Source organism: Glycine max, chromosome 14 (genome assembly GCF_000004515.6).
Source record: "Glycine max cultivar Williams 82 chromosome 14, Glycine_max_v4.0, whole genome shotgun sequence".
Lineage (NCBI taxonomy): Eukaryota > Viridiplantae > Streptophyta > Magnoliopsida > Fabales > Fabaceae > Glycine > Glycine max.
The window spans coordinates 16,219,310-16,243,660 of NC_038250.2; the positions used below are offsets into that span (position 1 = coordinate 16,219,310).

The 24,351-nt window shown below is 33.0% G+C and overlaps 2 pseudogenes; both read right to left on the minus strand.

Moving 5' to 3' along the window:
* Positions 1 to 4,649: 4,649 nt before the first annotated feature.
* Positions 4,650 to 21,092, minus strand: LOC100809380 (probable boron transporter 6; annotated as a pseudogene).
* A 283-nt stretch (positions 21,093 to 21,375) lies between these two features.
* LOC100809913 (peroxidase 20-like) lies at positions 21,376 to 22,610 on the minus strand (annotated as a pseudogene).
* Between the last annotated feature and the right edge of the window lie 1,741 nt (positions 22,611 to 24,351).

Genomic DNA, 24,351 nt, shown 5'->3' on the forward strand with positions numbered 1-24,351 from the left:
TAGTCATCCACTTTGCAACAAGTACTGGGTCACATTCAGCATACAAAGATTGTGACAATGTACTTTTATACTATAAATTAAAATACACAAATTGAAAAGTTATTTTCAATTAAATAATTTTAATATTTTTTCTTTTCTCTTTCTCTTTCTCTCTCTCTTGATTCTTTCTCTCTTCTCTTTTTCTAATGTGCATTTCATATACGGATAAAAATCATTTGTCCCATTTTCCTATCCCACTCCCTTGTCCCCCAATTAAAATACGACAAGTCAATTAAGAAATACACATCAACATGAGTAAGGAGACAAGGAAGTGATACAGGAAAATGATAGGTGATTTTCATCCTTCATATGTTGCCTTTATAAGTAGACAAAATTTCCCATCTCAGCTATATCAAATTACTTTCTCGCCATCTATATGTGATCTTCCTAACTATTTATTACTTTCAATCCTTTTTTTATTATTTATATGTTTAAACTGAATTTCAATAGTTTTTTTTTTAAAAAAAGAATCAGCCAATAATTAAAAAATAATCTTATATCACAATTTAAACTGTTCATTATAAATTTTAAATATAATTTTTATATAATTGAATATATGTATTTTTTATGAATTCTAATAATTATAATATAGCTAGTAATTTAATTTATAATACACAAGATAAATTTTATTTATATAACTAAATTTATCATAAATAAGTGATTTTGAATATATATATATATATATATATATATATATATATATATATATCTTATAAATAAAATTTGTAATAAATAAATATTTTTGAACATATAAGTTAGATTTTAGATTTATGATAAAACAACTTAAATTGTGACACATGGTTACTTTTAACTATTGCTAATTTTTAAAAAATATAGATAGAAATTATAGATTAAAAGAGATAAAAAAAATTAATAAAATCCTAAAAATACTCATCAAAGAAAAATTCCAAAAATACTATTATTAAAGAATAACTCCTAAGAACATTCCTATTCAAGATATTTATTCTAATTTACACAGATACAGGATTGCCTTTCAAAAACAATATAGATAGAGGATTTATATATTAAAAACATTTATTTATTATGAATTTTAAATGAGAAATGAAACTATATTAGTTAGACTTAATTGTACTTTTGATCCCTAAGGTATCACAATTGCGCAATTTTGATCCCATAGGCTTCAACTACGCAAATTAGGCATTGTAATTATTTGGTTTTGGTTTGTTTGTCAGTCTTTCACCCAATATTTAAAAGTAAATAACCAATTTAGTTTCTGAAATTATAATGATAAGTAAAATTGGTTCCCAAAATTAATAAAATGAAAAAATAATCCCTAAATCAATTTAGTCCTTGATTTTGTAATGGGCATTGAAATTAGTCCTTGAAATAAATAAAATGGAAAAATGGTCATTCATATAGGTAAAGGGTTACTGGCTAGGCCAAATTCATCTATAGGCTAGGTCAGGACTTTAAACAAGACCTACGACATCTAAAGAGATCAGGCTTAAGCTTTGTCTTCTTAATGAAGGTTAGTCTTAACCCTATTAAAGCCTAACCTATTTTAGTTTTACCCCTAATGACAATGATGGTAATAATTGATTGGGGCATGGTAATGATATGGCAATAACGAGGACAAAGGAAATAATGGAAGCAATGATGATAATTGCAAAAATGTTTAGTCACGATAGTGGTGGTAGTGACAATGATGACGGTGGCAACCAATGGTGATAGTGGTGTAGAAGACTATATATGGTGGTGGCAACAATAGTTGAATAATCATAATAGTGGTGACTAAAGGTAATGACAATGATAGTGATGATAACCAATAGGTCGTTTTAAAGATATAGGGGAGCCAAATAAGTTATCTTTATGACTAAATAATCAAAATGAGTTTTTAAAAAAAAAATTAAGTTAAAGGTTTTTAAAATTGGGTTAAAAAAATAAAAACAAATTTACTTCACTTTGGTCAAACACGTTTTGTTTTGAAGTTTATATTCAAAAAACAAAAATTGAAACATTTGCAACCACCCTATTTGAGCTTTGATAATTAAATTAGTTGATGTAAATTTTTTATTAAACTAAACTATTTTTTTCATCTAACAAGTCTTAAATTGTTTTCAAATTGAACTATAGCTCAATTCAAATGTTCTCTTCTTACATGAGTACGGTTGGTCGTAGACGTCTTTCTTCTCTAGACCCTACTTAATAACACTAGTGCAGAAATCGCATTCTACGTCGGTTATTACTAACTTTCTATGTCGGTTGTGCACTGTCTTTGAAGCCGTCGTTGAAAGCAAAGACTTTCGACGATAGTCAATTAACAACCCTCTTAGAATAGTCAACAATTCTGAGATGTTTTTTTTATCTAAAGATTATCTTTGAATGAGACCATTCTATGATGGTTTTTAATTAAACACCATCCTAGAAAGGTACCATTCAACGACAGTTTTTACTTAAAAACCAACTTTGAATAATGGTATTCTATGACAATGTTTACTTAAAACCGTCTTAGAATTCTGACACCGTCTTAGAATGTCATCATTTCATTCCTAGTTCAAGTTTTGGTTTTAAAAAATTTGGTATGCACTAAAATTATGTTTAGAAACTGGGGTTGTGTATCAATTTGGATCAATTGAATAAACCTAAATACTAAATCAAATCAAGTGGATTTGGTTTAATTTATATGTGTAAAAAAATTAAACCAAACTGATGACACTTAATCGTCATTAACTCAGGTGTAATTGGTTTTGTGACTTGGAATTTAATGACTCATTACTTAAACTAATAAACTCAACCCCCCTCCCCCTTTAATGTTTGTTAGCACACAAATTAATATGACATCATTTTGACTAAAAACAAAAGATATTCAAGCTAATAGAAACTCACTTTTTGCATTTGTTGTATGTTTTTATCATTCATGTTTCCCTAAGCAGCTATATGCTAACTTAATTATAAAAAAAAAGTATTATCAAATCTATGAATCTCTTTAAATATGCATTTAATTGTCAATTTAATATTTGAATATGCATACCATCTAACAAATTAGTCTCCAAAATTTGAAACATGGGATTAATTTGAATAAAAACTACACATTAAGAATTTCCATAATGTTTTAGGAGTAACCAATCCTATATCTTTTAGGTACTAATTTGGCTATTGGCAAATTTCCAATATCACATTGAAGGTGATGACATTGAGTGAGTTATAGTGCCATGTTACAAAAAAAAAACAATGTAGTGTAGCACTCAGCCAGTTTAGTATTATATCTAAATACTGGCTCAATCAATTTTTTACAAACCCCTATCCAATGCACAAGTGTTAGAGAGAAAGGAGGAGAGAGAGAGAACACTACATACATTATCTATAATTTAGCTTGAACACAAGTATAGTTTTATGGATTTTTTTCATTTCCTTGCTCCTCCTCCTTTTCTTTCCCAAATGTTATCAATCTTTCCTTCACTCCCTCTTGACTCTTTTTTCAGAACTTTGTAGCCAACTAATGAAGGAAAATGGACCTTGAATTTAACAAGATAATGTATTTTTCCTAGTAATGTTGAGACCAATTAATCAAAGTTTAATTTTTTTCCCCTTTTGCATCCATTTTCTTCTTCATTAATATTGAGTCTTTGCTTGTTCCACACAAGATTGTCTTCAGCCTTAACTAACTTCACAATAATCTTGAGCATCCCATTCAAGATCAAACTCATATATCATACCTATTTCTACATGCTAAAAAAAGGCCAGTGGAGAGACTATTTTTTCTTCAAGGTGAACTTGTCCAAGTTCATGCCATTTTTAGCTAGCACATGTCATCATCCAAAGAGAAACATAGAACAAATACTATATATTTATTGAAAACTTTAAAGGGTAATTAGGGGTTATATATATACATGGAGCATATCAAATGAGAACTCTTCTTATTGTGAGAAATGAAAACCATAAAGATAGACTAATAGATCATATTTGAATGTTGTTTTTAAGAAAAAAAGCATGAAATCTTTTAGTGGAACTTTTAATTTTAATAATTTATATATGGTTGGACAATACAAATTTGTAGTTCTCACTTTTCATAATAAGAAGATTTCTCACTGCCTGGTTCTATGTAGTTAACCAGGTTGATGTGCTAGACTTATTGTAGTAGCAATATTTCTGCTTTTGATCAGAAACAATGTTATATGATGATAAATTTGGCAAATCTTCAATTGTTATGCTCTAATATAATAGAAAGTATCTATGTTAATCTATCTTGTTTATGCCATCTGGCATTGGTTTTTGTATTGTTCTATTTGATAAGGTCATAACCAACTCTAACATTTAGGTCTTTTGTGGCCTACATTTATGTTATTGCATCTCAAGTCTGAAAGTAAATGATGTGGTGAACTAAACATAAGCTTTAATTTTGTATTTTCTAAAATTTGTTTTTGTTTTGAAACTTTGCAGGTCAACTTGTACTCCTTATTGGATTGGGCTGTCTTTTCCAAGGCTTCCCTATCTATCTCAAACTCAGGTACAATGTCCAACTCTTGCATTGGCAAGTTGAATTTCATGTCATTGAATCAGCTTCCCTTAATTTAATACAACTTGATATTGTCCTAACTATACTATCCAATTAAATAAAAAATAAAATGAAGTATAACTAACCTATGCAGCTATTTCAATTTGTAGTGGCATGACTTTTTTGGCCTGACCTTGAAATTTTGAAATTCATTGCTTCTGAGTGTCAAAGTTTGTACCTCTGCTACAGGCCATTCAAGTAAGTTGCTACCAATTTTCTTATCAAGTGTCACTGTTCTTGGAATACCCTATACAATTAATGTTATTGTTAGCTTATTGTTAGCTAATCTCTTTGAGTTGGGTTCTTTTTTACATGTTGGGAAGGACAACAAAAGCAACAAATGATTTGCGAATGTCATGGATTAATTGGATTGGTGATTTGTTTATATATATATTTTTTTTCTTCAGATATAACCTATGCAACTATTCCAATTTATAGTGGCATAACTTTTTTGGCCTGACCTTGAAATTTTGAAATTCATCGCTTCTGAGTGTCAAAGTTTGTACCTCTGCTATAGGCCATTCAAGTAAGTTGCTACCAATTTTCCTATCAAGTGTCACTGTTCTTGGAATAGCCTATACAATTAATGTTATTGTTAGCTTATACAGCTTATTGTTAGCTAATCTCTTCGAGTTGGGTTCTTTTTTACGTGTTAAAAAGGACAACAAAAGCAACAAATGATTTGTGAATGTCATGGATTAATTGGATTGGCTTTGTGAATTTTCAAGGATTAATTGGATTGGTGATCTATGATTTTGTTGCTCCCACTCCAACCCAGCTTCACACTAGTTTGTTGCTGCAATTCTTGGTAAGTTAGTCAATTGACTTTTTTATTACTTGTTGACTGTGATTAATGAGTATTGATTTATATGCAAGTTATGTTCATGATGTGTGAACCTTAGAATCCGATTTGAGATTGAATACAATGATTCTTACAGACAGTTTGCATTAGTCATTGCATTGGATCTAGAATTGTTTGTTTGGACAGTTTGGGAATTGTCGTATTTTTATAGTACATTCAATCGTTAAGGTTAAGTTTATTTTCTTAAATTTGATAAAATATCGGTGCAATGCATTTCTCTTTGTTCTCTGAGTGCATACTTGATTGCCATTAAATTAATCTCACCGCTTTCATGTCGTGTACTTGGTGACCAATGCGAAATTCTGCCAAAATTTCGTTAAATTTAAGAAAAGATACTTAACCTTGATGTATGAATGATCGAAGACGTACCCGAATCAAATAAACATGAAAATGCAGTAACTAGGAAGTGATCCTAGGTCGTTTCCCAACGAGCAGTGACACACCAATTGTTCATAATATACTTGCAGTAACAGTAACGATTGGGGGGGGGGGTTTGTTTGTTTTGTGATTAAAGAGCAGAACAAGTAAACTAGAATACGAAACTACTAACATTAAAAACGGGTTGTTTCCTTTGATTCAGAAGCCATTCTCTTATCCTGGGTTATGGAGAATTCGTCCCTAACAGTCAACCACTTAATCCAACCCTATTTCAATTTACTAAGCGAAAATCAACTTAGGGTTGTCAATACGTGATTAGGCACCACATACACCAGTTAGCCCTTCGTCCATTATGCATGAACGCAAGTTAGGCTCAGAGGCAATTAATCGAACACGAAGCGTGCACTGATTAATATTCACAAATTTGGGATAACTGGTGAAGGGAGAACTGCCAGGGAACCACATTACAAGAGAAACCTCAAAGAGAGTTGGGCTTCGTCCTCAAAAGGAAACAACACCAGAAAATCTAGCCTTCCATGGATCCAAGCAGAAAACGCAAATGAAACATGAAGCAGAAACGTAAATGAACAGAAACGTAAATGAGACAGAAACGTAAATGAAAGTAGAAGAAGAAGCAAGAATGAACTTGTAATTAGAAGCAGAAAATGGAAATTTGCATTAAGAACGAAAACCGTAACAAGGGAACAGAAAAACGTGAAAACCTAAAACCAAAGCTCTGAATAATGAAAATAGCATAACCGAATGCCCTGCACGAATCCCAAGGCAGCTATTTAAAAAGAGTCACTCAAAGTCATTGGGCCCTATTACAATACTCTGGCCCAAAACGAAATAAACATTGAACAACATAAAATAAAATTGCGAAATTTCCTAATTAGAAATTAACTAAGGTAAGCGCTGCTTTATTTGCTCTCTTCAAGTCCACAACCAAAATCCGGATTAAGCCCAATGTTTCATTAATTCCTGAAATTAGATTAAAAACATCAAATTAGCTAAATGAGCCCAAATAATAAAACTGCCTAATTAATTGACAATTAAGACCAATCAATAATTAAAATGGTGCAAAAAGGGTTTAGAAAATAGAAGAAAATGATGGCACATCAATGAATGTACTATAAAAATATGTCTTCCTGAATGGGATAGGGCCACACCTTTAATGAAAAAGTGAGATTTTCATGCATTGAAAAAGTGAGATTTTCAAAGAGTTAATAATTAAATGAACCGAAGCTGGGTGAACGCAAGTCACATGAGCCCTTTGTATGAGCAAGGCGTGGAATAGATCTTGGAATTCGCCTTCGAAAGAAGTCGACTAAATGAGGATGGAAAATATTTTTGTCCTTGTATCAACTGTTTGAACGGGAGACGACAACTACTTTACAACATACGAGAACATGCAGAGGGACATGGATATGACATGGTGAATTGATAAACATGCAGAGGGACTCCCAATCTGAACTGGTTGATGTAAAAATGGGAGATTGCTTAGAGGAAATGATTTGTGATCTTGGACAAGAATCTTTTCAGCAAGCACAAGCCCGTATGTATGATACATTGCAAAGTGATTCCAAGAAGCCTTTGTATTCAGGGTGCAAGAAATCTTTGTAGTCATTGACGAAATCTGGGAGCTTAATTATGTAAAATTTACTATATGTGTTTTCAAGTGTAAGTGGGTAGATAGTAATACCGGTGTGCGAGCCGAAGATTTTGAATTTACTTTGGTAGATCTGATGAAGCTTGCATGTCAGAATGAGCCTTTCATCATGGCTGAATAAGCTAAACAGGTATTTTATGTTGAAGGTCCTTGTGATGAAAGATGGTTAGTGGTTCTACACAGAAAAACAATTGGTGTTAATGTTGAAGATGATGATTCAACCCTTGAAAGTTGTCTCACTCTTTTCTCCAAAAAAATGTCGAGGAACGTCAACGGAGAAGAAGAAGTTGATGACATCCTCGCAAATCGTAATGATCATGATGAAGGAGAATTAATTAACATCGTGTAATCTAATTTATTTTATATTTACTTGGTTTGTTAATTTCAGTTACACAACTTAATATAGTTTTCATATGTTGTTTAGTTAATGTTGTTATTTTTTGATAGGCACATGGTTACACCACCCAGCTCACCTCCTCCTCCTCCTGAGTCAGCAACACCTTCTTCATCGTCTTCGTCAAAGAAGACTAGAAAAGCAACACAACTTAGATCATTGGCTACTAGACCAATTGAGGTGAAGAGAACAGTGGTTCATGTTGATCCTGTCACTAGGAAAGTCGATGGTCACAGAAAGAAATTAAAAACATATTTGGGAATTGTCATTTGTGATAAGATGGATGTTACATATGATAATTGTAAACAAGTCTCTATCACTCAAAAGGATCTTATCTAGGAGGATATTCAAATATTCCAATTAAATGTTGAATGTTGTTGTAATATGTTGTACTAAAAATCATAATTTGTAATTTACTAACTACAAAATGTATTTATTCTATCGCAAACTGAATTTGATATCCCTTAATCATCCGATTTGAGGACAGAAAAAATACTTTAGATCGTAGGAGAGCGATGGAGGCAGATTAAGTTAAATCTGACCTCCAAATGGGCCCTGACACATAGCAAGGAGGGCGAGGATGATAAAGTCTATGAGAAGTATGAAATAAGAAAAGAAATTGTAGCCAGTTTTGTTAGAGCCATAGAGATCCTTCATGGGAGGTTAGTGGATTTTCAATATTTTTAAATCCTCATATTTTTTTTATTATTGTCAACTAGACCAATTGTTGTTATGTGTTATTGTCAAAGAAAGCACAGGCCATTCAGGAACAAAACACTACACCTCAAGTGTTGTCTCGTAAGGGATATGATTTTCTAGAAATAAAAAGTTGGTGGAGGAGAAGCAAAAGAAACGATTGGAGGAAGTAACCCAATTCGGGAGCACTGACACAGTCATTGATCCTCCACCTCCCATCAGATGACACGTGAAGTAGAAGATGGTCCACATGAAGAAAACTGGTCAAATGACGTCTAAGGTTACATAGGAAATTATAGAGAGGATTGTAAGTCACTTTCATTTGTCAGTGGTCATTTTTTGTAACAATTGTTGGATGAGTAAACCAATATTTTTTTGTCTGTTGACTACAGGATTCATTGGAGGAGCAGGCCTCACAGGGAAGCTTTGTCACCCATGGACGTCAGGATGTACTGACAATTGCCATTAATCGACCAAAGCATCCTAGTCATGTCCATGCCACTGAAGCCAATGTGATGATCAAATACTACTTTGGACCGGCTCCAAGGGGCTCCCGCACCTCTTCCTCCATGGCTATTGAAGACCTAGAGCAGCTGACACAAAAGATCTGAGACCAACTAGAGGAATCGATCACACAAAAAGTGACTCAAATATTAATGATGTCATTCGACCAAATGCAATCACAGGGACTCGCACTGCCTCTTGAGGTTAAGGTTTATCCTTTTGTTGCTCGTGTCAGCATAAAAGAAAGTTGTGTCGATCCCACGGGTCAGGACCCAGAAACAGGAGACTCAGACAAATGTGGCTTGTATGTCGATGACAGTCCTCCCCGACTGGTTACTGTTGGAAGAGTTTATGAGGGGTCCACGACTATCCACAACATTCCTTTGGGCAATGATCAACTCAAGGTTGGAGCTAAGGAAGTCCGAGATGCTGATGCTCGCATTCTATACCCACTCAAGAGGTCAGTTAGTGGGGCAGACACTTAACACCTTCCTTGCTTGGCTGACACATCTTGTAAAACATTTTTCAGAACAGGTATTTCATTTTGTTTTTTAATAATTATTAATAAATTATTTGTTAAAAATCAAGTTTTGACTGTCATTTGCTTAATGTTTATTAACTGTGTAGGATAATCAGGTAGCTAAGTGACTGGCGAAACCTATAGATATGTCAGATCCTAGCGTCGATTCGTTGTACCTGATGACATTGACCATTCCACAGCTTTTCTTGAAGCCATTGCAGGTGTCATAGGATACTAGCGTGTTTGGGGTGTACAATGATATCTTCCCATTGTACATAAAGCATGAAGATCTTTTTGAAATAGCTCACGTTGGTCAATGTCTGAGCATCTCTGTTATACAATTATGGATTATGTAAGTTACTTTACATTATTGTAAATTACCTAACTGATTGTTTTATATTCATGCATAATGACCGAGACAACAATGTGAGCCGGGAATGCCGATGTGTATGGATTCCTCGAGCCACAGTCTATACAAAGATCTGGACAATCGCAATTTGAATCAGAAGATTATATTAAAAAATGGATGCAGAATTAACAAAGAGATGTGTACCTAGGAGCCTACTTGAATGGGTAAGTTGAATTGAAAAAATCAATTTAAATCATGTATGCTTTACAATAACATAATGTTCTCTAATGCAATGCACATTGGCAAATGGTTGTCATTTTGCCTAAGGATAATGTTGTCATCTGGTTTTGTTCCTTGCACAATAGGCCTGACAACTACTTGAAAGGAATTATTAACAAGTCAGTTATATTTTATAATACATTTACTTTATTATTACAATTTGACTTCAATATTTTTATCTTATAATACACATGAATGTTTCTCTTAATAAGTGCTTTGAAAGGATTCAATGATGTAGATGCAAATGTCTTTGGTGTTTTGATGATGATCATGATGAAGAAAAGCAAATGATGCAAATGATTCAAGAATACAAGCCACAACATCAAGATGATCACTAGTACATTAGGAAGGAAATTCCTAATTGATATAGCAAAAGGTTTGGCCAAGTAATGCATGTTAAAAAGTGTTTTTCAAGAGATTTACTCTCTGGTAATCGATTACCAGAGGATGTAATCGATTACCAGTGGCCAAAAATGCTTTACAACAGCTACTAAATATTTGAATTCAAATTTTAGACTGTGTAATCGATTACACCATATTGGTAATCGATTACCAGCAGTTAATAAACGTTTTAATTCAAATATTAAAGCCTGTAATCGATTACACAACTATTGTAATCGATTACCAGAGGAGATTTTCAGAAAATAACTTTCAAGGGTCACATCTATTCAAATGTTTTTATGAATGGCCATCAAAGGTCTATTTATATGTGACTTGGAAACACGAATATAGAGAGAGTTTTTGATTGCCCAAAAAGTTTTATCCTCTCAAAAGATTAAGAGAGTTTTTCTAAATTGAAATATCTTATCCTCTCAAAGATTCCTTGGTCAAACGCTTGCATATTCAAATAAGGAATTATGATTGATCTTCATTGTACAATCTGTCTCTTCCAAGAGAGATTTCTTCTTCTTTTCTTTTACTTCTGAAAAGGGGTTAAGAGACCGAGGGTCTCTTGTTGTAAAGGATTCCTGAACACAAGGGAAGGGTTGTCCCTGTGTGATTCAGACTTTGTAAAAGGATTTTACAAAGAGAGTGGAAAATCTCAAGTGGGTTGCTTGAGTACTGGACGTAGGCACAAGAAGTGACCGAACCAGTATAAATCAAGTTTGCATTTCTCTCTTCCCTTAAACTTCTTTTATTTATTGCTATTTATCTTTTGCCTTTAAAGAAGTTTATTCTGAATTATCTTTTGAGTAATTCATGTTAAGGATGCATTGTTAATCTAAAGAGAGAGAGCAAGATTTAAATTGGGGAATAGTTCTTGTTATCTTAATTCAACCCCCCCCTTCTTAAGATATCTGAGGCCACAAGGTCCAACAAATGACAGTCAAGGAAGTAAATCCAAGGCTGTTATTAGATGGATTGTAGTTAAAGTAAGTCATTTAAATAATGTTTCATGTCTTAAAAATTAAATTTTATTACACTTCAGTTAACTTTGAATATCTAAATATCTTATTGAATTTAGTGCAATAAGCAAAAAGGAAGCACTAAGTGTGGGTACTACGTAATTCATTGAATGTCAACAATGGTCCTAGGAGGTTTCAAGGATAACTGAGAAATGGTAATTATTTACTTCACAACTAATTCAACTTATTATAATTGTTATTATTTAGACTTATTTACTAACTTATGTGTTTTATTATATCATGCAGTATTTTACAGATCAAAGATCATTGGAACCAGAGAGAATGAAGACAATTCGCATTCAGTAGACAAGATAATTTTTAAAGTTAAAAATCAAACAATAGGAATTGAAGTGATTTTAGAATTGTAGTGTAGTTATTATGTTACAAATGATTTTATGTATTGACTTTCATTTTTCTTATAATTCATTGTAAATATTCAATTATTATATAGTGGACATAATTTAAACTAGTTGATAAAAACTGTGTGGTCTGGTTTTGCTTTTGAATTTACAAGTTAATTGGGGGTAATTACAAAAACAGATAGGATATTAAAAAAATACAAAAAACAACATTGGTTTTTTTATGAAAATTGATGTTGTTATTCAAAAACAACATCAATTTTTTTTTGAAAACTGATGTTGTTATTTTACTATGAAAACCGATGTGCACTTCTAAATATTTTTTGTTGTTTTTTATTATATGACATCAGTTTTGTATAAAATCGATGTTGTGTAATTTGCTTAACATCAGTTTTGGAAAACCGATGTTAATGTTGAGACTTTCAACGTCAGTAGTTTCAACATTGGTTAATAACCGATGTTGAAAGTTCTTAATAATCGATGTTAAAAATCTATTTTCCAGTAATGATTATGTTTAATATATGGAGCACCAATAATTTCCTCATACTCAGTAGCATCTAGTTCTTGAAGATGATTGGGTTTGAATATCTTTGGAAGCAAATGCTCTCTTATATTTATCAGAAGGAAAAAAGGTAATGGAAAAAGTATTCCTCCTACAGGTATCCATGTCACTCCAAAACGGATTAGAAAATACACAAACTGTAAGATTGTGAATACATCTATGGTCTTCAATGGTACTGACTCCATAAATGAGGAATGAGAACCTTCCAATATTATGCCCCAAAAGACATACATTAGAGCAATGGAAAAAATTAAACATGTAATTAGCTTTTAGAATTGAAAAAATAAAAGACCTACTCATTGGAATTTTTTTCTAGACTAAGCACCCCTAATGTTTTATTTTGTACTCTAATGTTTGATTATTAATTCTACTAATATACAAAGAAGTATTTCCATCACAAAGGAAAGAAAACTTTGAAATCCATGTGTAACATCCCATTTTTCGTGAATTAAATTAAAAAGGGTTTTTATTTAAAATAATTAGAGTTTTAAAAAATGATGAGGCTTTTGTAATTAAATAAATAAGGATAAATAACTTTATTAAAATAATGGTTTGAAAGAATAAAAATGATATTTGATTTATTCATTTGATAGGAAATAAAATAAAATATTTATTTATAAAATAATAAAAAAATAGAGTAAATAATAGACTAAGAGTATCTAGTTATAAATAGAGACATGCTAGGCTATTTGTAGGTAGTCTCTCTACGATTTCTCTTCCTCTCAGTTTCATTTTCCCTTCTCCTCCTCCCAAAACTTTCTCTTTTTCTTGCATACCACCAAACTTGTCTCAGAAAAATAAAGATCTTGGACTCATTCATCGTTGGATCATCGTGAAAATTGAGAACCAGGTTGGGAACTCATTTATGAACATTCTCACCGTTGGGAATTACGAGAAAATATCGGAGCTGAGAAAAAAAACCCTTTGCATCCTAGATTTTTCTTTTCCAGCAGAAACCCAAAACTGTCTCAGTAAAACTACGATCCCGGACTCGTTAACCGTTGGATTGTTGTGAAATTTGGATATTTGGTTCGTGATTCATTTCTACACATCTTTACTATTGGTATTTGCAAAATAACGTATGTGGAGGGAGAAATACTCATCGCATGTAGATAGTGGAATGGAGGCTTCAATCCCTTCTCCTTCTCTCTAACGTTTGGGAACCCTATCAGAGCAGTCAGAGAAAAAACTTGAGGAATCTCAACAAACTGCTAGAGATGTTGCTATCACTGTCACAATACACACATGAGCCCGCTTAGAGGTAAGGGATGAGTTATTCACAATTGGGGAGTAGTGAGAACATGTGTAGGGATCTTTAGAGTATCAATTAGAATGGGTTTTTGGGGGTGTTTTTGCAAATTTTGATTCTATCTTTATAATTATAACTATTAATTATATATGTTTGACTCTCGTTTTGAGTGCTCCTTGAAGCCTATGTTGATCCCATATGGTTAGAGCATTCTCGCAAAATAGAGTGGCCCTGACTGATCACCTTATGATTTTACTTAGTGAGAGTGACCTTATGATTTTAATTAGAATGGGTTTTTGGAGGCTTCAATCCCTTCTCCTTGCTAATTGTTTATTATGAAATTGATGAATGTTATTGCATCTTGAATAGAGTGTGTGATTCATGTGTAATGTGATTAGTGATTCAAAAATAAATTTTAAAGATAAAGTGGTGAAGTGACGTGGGTTGTATTAAGTTGAGTTATGTTATAAATATTTTCATAATTTATTTTGATTACGTCTTGTTTATTTGTTTTGTTATTTTTTTGTGTGATAACTCACTCCTTGTGTGCTATTTGTGTTTGGATCTTGTGATGATCTCAAACCTTGTGTTCGTGAGAGCAGATGACTAGGTGGATGACTTTAAAGAACCTTATGCCAGAGGACGTTGGGACACAATGCTCTGATAGGATGTGACATTGGGGATGAGTTTTTACTTTAATTGTATGATGTTATTTTATTTTAGTTTACCTCACTGATTTAACAAAACATTTTTTGTAAATTTTGACGACCTTGTTTTGAGTCGAATATGTTTTTAATAAGTCTTATTTGGTAATAGTGAAGTGAATGTGAACCTTTTACCCACATGAATTTGTTTATCAATATTTTTATATGTTTTATTTATTTACATGTATGTCAGGGTAGAAGGTGTCACACCATGAAGCAATACATCAATTTCAAAAGCATTATTTGTTGGTAAAAACCTTAATTGAAAGAATACTTACTTGTAGCACTGACTTGGTGGGATGAACAAAAGCAACATCCTTTCCCAGAATTGATTCCCTGGGAGACTATCAATTTCCATGTATGCAAAATATCCCTATTAAAGTGAAGTGGGTGTCATTTTGATTATAGAAACGAAAAAAATTGATAGGCCAATCAAAAGAGACTATAATAAGTTACTTATTCTTTGTTCATTAACTTTGATAGGTAGATATGCATCTGTGTGTTTATTAGGATCAAACTTTTCCTTTCCACCATTCTTATCATTTGATTTCATTACAACCTCCTTCAAATTCTTCAACTCTTTTGGCTGGACCAAATTTAAAATGTTAATAAATAAGTACTGATTGTTGGTGTTGTGTCCATTTCTACAAACATAGCTTGCATCTTTCCATATAATTCAGAGTTGCTTCCTTGTTGCTTAATGCATTCCTTTTCACTTTTTATCACCTTTTTTCGAATCAACTGCATATTGATACAAAAATATAAGAATATATTTTAGTTAGCATTTTAGGCTTAATGGTCTTGATGTAAAATTAAGATAATACTTACTGCCTCATAAGAACTGCCAAACTCTTTGTATGAGTGAGGGATTGAGGAAGAACTCCATTTGATGGAGGAAGGCCAAGGATACCGCAAATTAGAGTCGAAACATTAAAAGGATAGATATGTTAGACTACTAATGTAGTTTACACAGTAAAACTTTAGGTAGCAAGGTTTTAGAGAAAATAACATACTATTATTCCAAGCAGGAAAATATCATAATGGTAAAAAGATGGTTTTTGAAGATTAAATTCCTTCTATTGAGCCACCTTAGAAGCTACACTGTGATAAGAAAAAAAGTATGAAGCCGCTATCATCACAACTGGAATAAATGCCCCAAAGATATATGCCAAGGGTACCTTCCCCATATCCTTCACTTTGCAATCAACCATGTTAGATGTTTTCTAGGACAACCTAACATAAAATTAGCAATTATAGTTTACAAAGTTGAATACATGTCTTATCCAAGAACATGGTGCAAGATAGCAAGATGAAATCAACAAAAATAAGAAAACAGTATTGTGTTAAGCATCATGCACCATCAAATGAATTCATTTTGTTTCATAAGATAAAAAAAGTAAAATGTTATTTTAGGTCCTTCTAGATATGGTCAACAATAGTTTTAGTCACTACATTTTAAAAATGGTTATTTTAATCCTTTTATTTTTTGAAATGTGTAGGATTTCATCCCTAGTCAAATCAAAATAAAGTATAGGGTCAGGAACCATTTTTAAAATGCAAGAACTAAAACCAATTTTAACCATCAAAGGGCCTTATTCTATTTAATAAGAAGATAAAAGAAATTATATAATGCTTGTAATGTTACCTTTACTATTGTCCAATGTTAAGTAGATTCCTATGGAAGTGGACAAACTAGTCTTCTAGGAATAGCATATGGAATTTTTCCTTGTAGAGTATAAGATAGTCCAGTCCAAATCACTAACATCGTTGGAACCCCATAATTTGCAATGAAACCTTGTAGCCACCCTACATTGAATGAAACACGGAAGATAAAAATAAAGAAGAAGAAAATTAAGTCTCACATGAAAAGTTTAAAACATTATGTTTGGTCTTATTGGGTACATATAGATATTTCAAGTCATTTACCTGATCCATATATCCATGTTCTTGCTCCTGTTCATCATGGCAGTGAAAAGTATTCCAAAAGAGAAAATGATTGCAAGTAGTCCATTTGTATACCACCAATGGAATTGATTTTCCTCCAATGAAGGATTTCCAGCCTTGGAAATGCTTAACTCACCTATGATTCCCTGTGGATCAAATAGTTTTTAGCTTGAATCTTGAGGTGCAAAATTCACACTACTAAAAATTTAGCCTTTCACATCAGTGATTCTTGTGGAAGCAATGTCTTCCAAGGTTATTTTGATGATGCCAAAGAATCAAGAGTTAAGCAAAGTTTCCAAGCAAAGATTCAAGAATCAAGTTTCAAGATTCAAGACTCAAGAATCAAGATTCGAGAATAATCAAGATCAAGATTCAAGACTCAAGATTCAAGAATCAAGAGAAGAATCAATCAAGATAAGTATTAAAAAAGTTTTTCAAAACATTGAGTAGCACAACAAGTTTTCACAAAATCATTACCAAAGAGTTTTACTCTCTGTTAATCGATTACCAGAAGGTAGTAATCGATTACCAGTGTTTTAAAACGTTAAGATTTTCAAAATTCAAAATGAAGAGTCACATCTGTTGATGTGTAATTGATTACACCTTAATGGTAATCGATTACAAGTGACTATTTTCGAAAAAAAACATTTCCAAAAGTCACAATTCTTCAAGTGACTTGTTTTTGAAGATTTCTTCAAAAGTCACAACTTTTTAAGTGACTGGTTTTGTTAAAGAAATTGCCAAGAGTCACAAGTTTTGACTTGAGTCATCAAAAGATTATAAATATGTGACCATGACATGAATTTGAAAGACAATCAAATAATCTATCTTTCGATCTTCTCTCTCAACATCATTCAACTCTTTTCAACAGATTTTTTCTGATTCATCTTCTCTTCATCTTTCTAAAAGTTTTTGTTCAAAACTTTCTCTTTCAAGAAAAGTTCTTTAATCAAAAACTTGTGCTATTCATCTTTTTCATTCTCTTCTCCCTTTGCCAAAAGAACGAAGGACTAACCGCCTAAATTATTTTGTGTCTCTCTTCTCCCTTTCCAATAGAATTCAAAGGACCCCGCCTGAGAATTCTTTTGATTCTTCCCTTCCCTTAAGCAAAAGATTTCAAAGGAATAACCGCCTGAGATATCTTTTGTTTCCCCATACAAAGATTCAAAGGACTAACCGCCTGAGAATTCTTTGTCCCAACACATTGGAGGGTACATCCTTTGTGGTACAAGTAGAGGGTGCATCTACTTGGGAATTGTTATACTGAGAACAAGAGAGAGTACATCTCTTGTGGATCAGTTCAAGTGGAGGGTACATCCACTTGGGTTTTCAAAGAGAACAAGGGAGGGGACATCCCTTGTGGATCTTTGGCTTGTAAAGGATTTTACAAGGTTGAAAGAAATCTCAAGAACCGCAGGTTGCTTGGGGACTGGATGTAGGCACGGGTTGTTGCCGAACCAGTATAAAATTCTTGTGTTTGTCTTCTTCCCTACACTCTTTAATTTCCACTGTGTACTTTTCTTTTACACTTTACTTTTGTTTAAATTATATAACTTAGTAGTAAAGCCTAATTGAATCTAGTAACATTAAGAAGGATAAATATTTTAATTAGTCAGGGCACATAAATAATTAATTCAACCCCCCTTCTTAATTATTTCAAGGCCACTTGATCCAACAATTCTAAGACGGTTGTAAAGGATCGTCTTAGGAAGTGCGGCGGTGACATTTTTGTAATTAACAAGAACAAAACGATGATGTTTGCGCAAACTCGTCTTTGAATATTGTTCGATGGCAAACTTGTAAATTTTTTATTACCATACAAAGACAGTCTAGTCCCAAAAATCGTCTTTGTATGGTTAGTGATTACACATCATGAGTTCTCACCTAATTAAGTCTTTGAAATACTCTCGTGCCTTACCTTGCTTTAAACCTTGTCATATTGAACCTTTCATCGACGTCGTCTTCTCAAGATCATCGTGCCCCTATTGACATCAAAGACTAAACTCCTCCACCACATTACTCTCATCATTAGAAGGTATGAACCCCTCTCTTGCATTTTGATGTCTTCTTTGTTGAATTCCGTTGGGGTCAGAGTGAGTGTGGGTGTTGATGACATTGGGTTTGAGGTGTGGCAGAAGGAGCATTGGGGTTTGGGGTTGTGGTCTAGGCCATGGCAGAGGAGCATGGGGGTTTATGGTTAAAATGCACCATGCTAGCTTTAATATAGTATGAAACCATTCATGAGAGGGCACATTAAAGATTTAATATAGTATGAAACCATTCATGTGCCTTCACATAATAGCTTAAGCTTTTGGGATACTTGGTTCATAACAGTATGTTCTTTATCCTGAAATAATATTTTAGCAGCAATGTGATGCAGCTCTGGGATCTCTTGATTTCCTTGAGTTTCAATATTTGTTAGCATTTACTATTGTTTTGCATCAATTTTCTCTTCTGTGACCCCCTTATAATGTGGATTAATTGAGCAAATTTGTTTGTTTTATGCTTAACTTCTATAAGTCTTTTCATTTGCAGATATATTGTAATATTGTTACTGAGTTCTTGGTTTAAAACTAGTTATTGTTATTGTAGGTTTGTATCTACCCTTGATTTAAAACTAGTTAAATTTATGAGATACTTTAATTCAAAAGGGAAGATAGATCTAGACTTGATACACATTTTCACTTGAGAGAATCCAAGTTTGTGTGTAATCATTGCCTTGCCTTTGAATGGGATTAGGTGATGGTTTTTACTCATGTTTATGACTGCTATTATAAAACTACAATCAAATAATGTTGGTATGATACAACTCATAGAGTTTGGAATCAAATAAAAGCAGTGTTAACTAAATGCTCTATCTACTGCAATGCACCCTCATTTTATTGCCAAAACAGAAAAATATATGGGGCAATGATATTGGTTAATTAATTTTTATATGGGTAAGGGCTTAACTAAGGCTAGCTAGTTGTAGCAGAGAAATGCCAATATGGGGGAGAGTGTACACTTATTTTTTTTTTACTTTTAGTGCCATTGATTGAGTGTGTTGTGGATGGTCCCCAACCATAAGGTAAGAAAAAGAAAAGCAAATGGCTAAACTAAGAGAAAATGAAAAACAGACCCTGCCCTGCAAGCTCTCTCCTGCCACTGCCTTCTCTCTATATAATATAACCTCAACTGCCCATACCTTCCTTTCAATTCCCTCCCTTTTTCTTTCAATTCACTTCTTTTTTGTCCTAAATAATCAGTATCTTTTCATTCTCACCCAATTATTTACTATAAACAAATGAAATCTAATAGGTAAGAATTAACTATCTTTTCCAAGCCAACAACTTCTTCAACACCTTATGAACCAATACTTTTCAAGAGACTTATTCATTGTCTAATCTATATTTGGATTATGAGATGATATTTGACTCGAGCTTATAGATAGGAATCATAAAATGATCTCAATCTCATTGTCAAACACACCCTTGGGGAAAACTGCAATGTATGTCACAAATATATTGCTTGAACCAAATGTATTTTCCATAGGAGGCAACCTGAGTTGGATAGAATCATCATTATGGACAACAAAACTCTCATTGAACAACATATCTTGAACTCAAATTCAAGACCATTGGTTAAGCTGAAACAATCCAATGTCTCTTGATCCACTCACATCTCTTAATTTGTTTTCTGCTTTACATTTCACACGAACTAGTTAGAACATGAGCAGTATATGTGCTAATTGTTCTAATTATCTATTCATGTAGTTTATATGCATGTACATATACAGACACACAGACAAAAAATGGAAATTTAATCATAAACTTTGGGGGAAAATAAATTATTTAAATATCAGAGTGCAACTGTACAAAACGTAAGGAATCAAAGGGGGTGCTTAAATGCCATTCTCTTTGCTTTTTATTTAGTGGTCTTCCTTTCCATGCTTTCTATCTGTTGACTTTTACATCTACTAAACCCTAGGTGCAACATTTTGTTTCCATGTCAAAGGATTCAAGCCTGAAGACACCATCACCTTCTGCAGCTAGATTATTTAGATCATCATTAATGGCATATCTCATATACATAGGTCGGTCCTTGAATCAATCTAGGTCATCTGGAATCCAAACTATTCTTTCAACACCAAGAGAACACACCTAAAGGAACACATATCAGAAACACGCTAATAGAACCAATAACATGAAACATTGATGATCAAAATTTCTATCCCTTAGCATCATCCCTCAAAATCTAGAGGGTAAAACATAATAACCTTTGCCCTATAAGTAGTGATGGATCCCAAAATTTTAAATTGTAGGAGCAATATTCATATATATAAATTTGTGGGGACAATATACTTTTTTACTACATTTCACATTATGGGAACAACTTGTAGTTATACATATTAAAAAATAAAAATCTTGGGGAGCAACTTCCCCCAAACCTCAAAACCTAGATCCGTCCATGTCCATAAAAACATTGTCCATAGCTATCTATGGATTTGATTAAGCCACACATGAAAGTAATAGGATAGAAGAGTACTTCATAATTGGTGCTTATAAATATTGATCATACTTGAAATGGTACCTCCAAACATATATTGTCAGGAATAGATTTGGCAAGTTCTACTTCATCTAATTTTGTTCTATTTGTTGTAGAGAAGGCTTCAATATCTTCCATGCTGGGGAACCAGACCTATAGGCAGAACTCAACAATTAAGCCAAGCATCCACTATAATAGCAAGTTTAGCAGCAGATTAAGCATAAATGGAATATTAATTCGAGCCGCAAATTGCATTGTGTGAAACACCAAAAGGTATGCAATAAGGGAATTGTCTAGAATGACATTATGATTACAACTATTTAATGGAACTTCATTCTTTCTAGCAACCATGTGAGGACCCTAATATTGATGACAATTTAATATAGTTGCCAAAATATATTCTCAATTGCAAGTAGTAAGATTAGGTCTCAATCAGTTAATTATTACAAACCATATGCACTACATAACAACTAAGCGTTGACAAACCTACAATTCCTCCTAATTTCCCCCTCATTTCCTGTAAGAACATTCATGTTTCCCATTTTAATCATAGATTTAGCAAAAGAAGCAAACAAAAGTTTTTCATTAGAGGCGTAAGCCCACACCTGCTCTGTAATCTTTCCATCTAAGTCATGGCTGCTAAGAACATTGTCAGAACCTAACAAGCCTTTCCCTTCCAGAATGTTTATGAAGTAGTGATTGTCAAATCTTTTTTGGGGTTTGAAAATCCAAGGGTGCAAATTTATTGTCCCTTCCCTCAACAGGGCATATGGACCGCAGGATTTTCCTGAAACTTATGTATCATTTGTAGTTATCATAGCCATAGTGATATTCGTCTTTTGCATCATATATGCTCTGCTTGAAGCTTACACATCTTGCTCTTCCTATAGTATGGCTACATGTATTTTGTCAAGCAAGAACTCTACGTGCTTAATCTCTTCTTCCTTTGTCAGAGCCCCAAAATATTAACATTTGATTAAACTAATTTGAACAAATTATAAGGACAAAATTAGAGTATTTATAGGTATTGTTTGTGTTATTCATCAATTACAATTGGGGTTTTGTTTGTGCTATTTTTCAATTAAAAATTAGTTTCATTTCAATAATTCATTAAGGTGGGTCACTATTTTTTTTATGAAGATGTGGGACACTAATTTTGATTAGAAAATTGTGCTAACAACAATTTAGAAAGTTGTATATATATGTTGTCAAAATAATAAATATACCAGATAGAGTTACCAATTCTTCTATGTCGAGGCCTTGATGCTTAAAATTATCTATGAGAACCCCCAAAGATGAATTTGGAGCAGGAATTAATATGTTAGCTCCACTGAAACTTAACTCGAGAGCATCCATCCTTCCAAGCAAGACTTCCCATCTTGGTCCTCCTCTCTTCAAAAACAAATGATAGAAATTGTTGTAAAGAAAAATAAAAATAAAAATATAACTACATTCATTTGACCCCTGTGACAAAGCAGTGTTTACCAATTCAACAGCATCATGTGTCGACATGGCAAGGATGTCAGCACATGAAACAGTAATATGACATTCTTCTTCAAGCAAATACTTTATCTTGTGTTTGACCTCAAATCCACGTAAAGAGTTTAGATTTGGTCCAGCCAGCTTTTCACTTGTGATGCCCTCCACATTGTCCAAAATCAGCCAAGGTCATTAATACATGAAAATCAATGCTCAAATCAATATTATTTTACACAGAACCTGTGCACTGTTACAGAAAAATCACCCCACCCCAATTGTTTATTGTCCAAAAATATAAAATAAATGGGACACATGCGACTGATGAGGCTAAAATCAAATAATGATTGTTTACTAGGTATCAAAAGAAGAAAAAAAAAAAGCCATCCTTTTGTATGACTATATACAGTTTACTATTATAACTATCTCAATGGCTTCCTATGCCAAAATAGATTGGCAAAATGCTTCATATCTCGGTTAATCACCTCACAATGGATTCTTCGCTCTTAGCTAACTTGAGAAGAGTGCTCCTTGAATTTGATATCTTGAGGCTCAATTTAGAAGAGAGTACACCAGTTTAGTTGTCTCTCATTCGCAACATGACTTCAATGATAGCCAAGATTTTAACACCATTGAACTTGGTAGTAGAATAAAATAAAAGAGAATGAGGGTAAATTACAAAGCATCATTGTTGAATCTAGCCATTCATTAGCACAAATCTCATATTTTATTAATAAAATTCTTTGCAAATATTTTTAATTCAAAATCAGGGTTGTGGTTTCATCACAATCATTCCTATTGCAGAAAATTGTAAACAAATACATCTAATGCAACCCCAATTAAAATTTCCATGAAGTTGTGGAAACCCAAAAAACCTTAACAATGCAATGATAGGTATAATTGACCCTTCTTTAAAACCTTTCAACACCAAAGAAGGACACATAAAATGGGTGCTCAATGAGAAAAAACATGATGAAGAACCTGCATCCAGCAAAATGCATGTACAAAACGCATTAGGAGATGGCAAAGTAATAAAAAAACAACAAAATCATGCAACCATGGTTTAAAAAAGGGTTCATAACCACAATTCCGATTGTGGTGAAGGTTTTTTGACTTTCTGCAACTACAATTTGTTTCAATCATATTTTACCATAATATCAAGGAATACGATGATACCATGACTGTGATTACAATTTATAACCTTGCATGTAATGTAACCATGAGTTTCATATATAAACCATGCACGTATGTAGGCACATATATACAACATTTAAATTTGCACAAGGGAAAAGAAAGAAAAGAAAATGCATGTGCAAGCCTTCGGACCCTCAGGGCCTTAAGTTGTAAAGGGACAAGGAAGAGCAAAAGGGCATAAGGGTTGAGGTAATAAAGAAAAACAAAAGGAAGAAAAGGTCACTAGAGGATCCAAATTAATGAGAGTGTGGCTCTTTCTGGGTGATTTTCTCTCTCTTACACTCAAAAGAGAGAGAGAGAGAGAGAGAGAGAGAGAAAGAGACATAACTCATCGAGGGAGGGAAAGGGGTTGGAGTTGAGGGGTTGCATGCATGCATGCAAATATTAGAAAGGGCTGAAAAGGCAAAATGAGTTTTGTGGGGTGCTAATAGAGCAAATTCATTTGCAACTTCCTACTATTTCAGATATTTTTATGATGTCATGTGTTCCTACCAACCTTGCTAGCTCTTTGTCATTATTCTTCACAAATTCCTAAGGATAATTATTTCCTTTGAAATGTGATCAGATCTCAGTGCATCTACTACACTTCACATTAAACTCTTAACATTCCAATTTTTTAAAAAACCACTATCGGAAAAGCGCATTCAATGACGGTTTTTTGACATATTTAAAGATGATTTTGAACTGTCTTTGAAGCCAACATCGTGGAAAGTCCATACTTTCCACA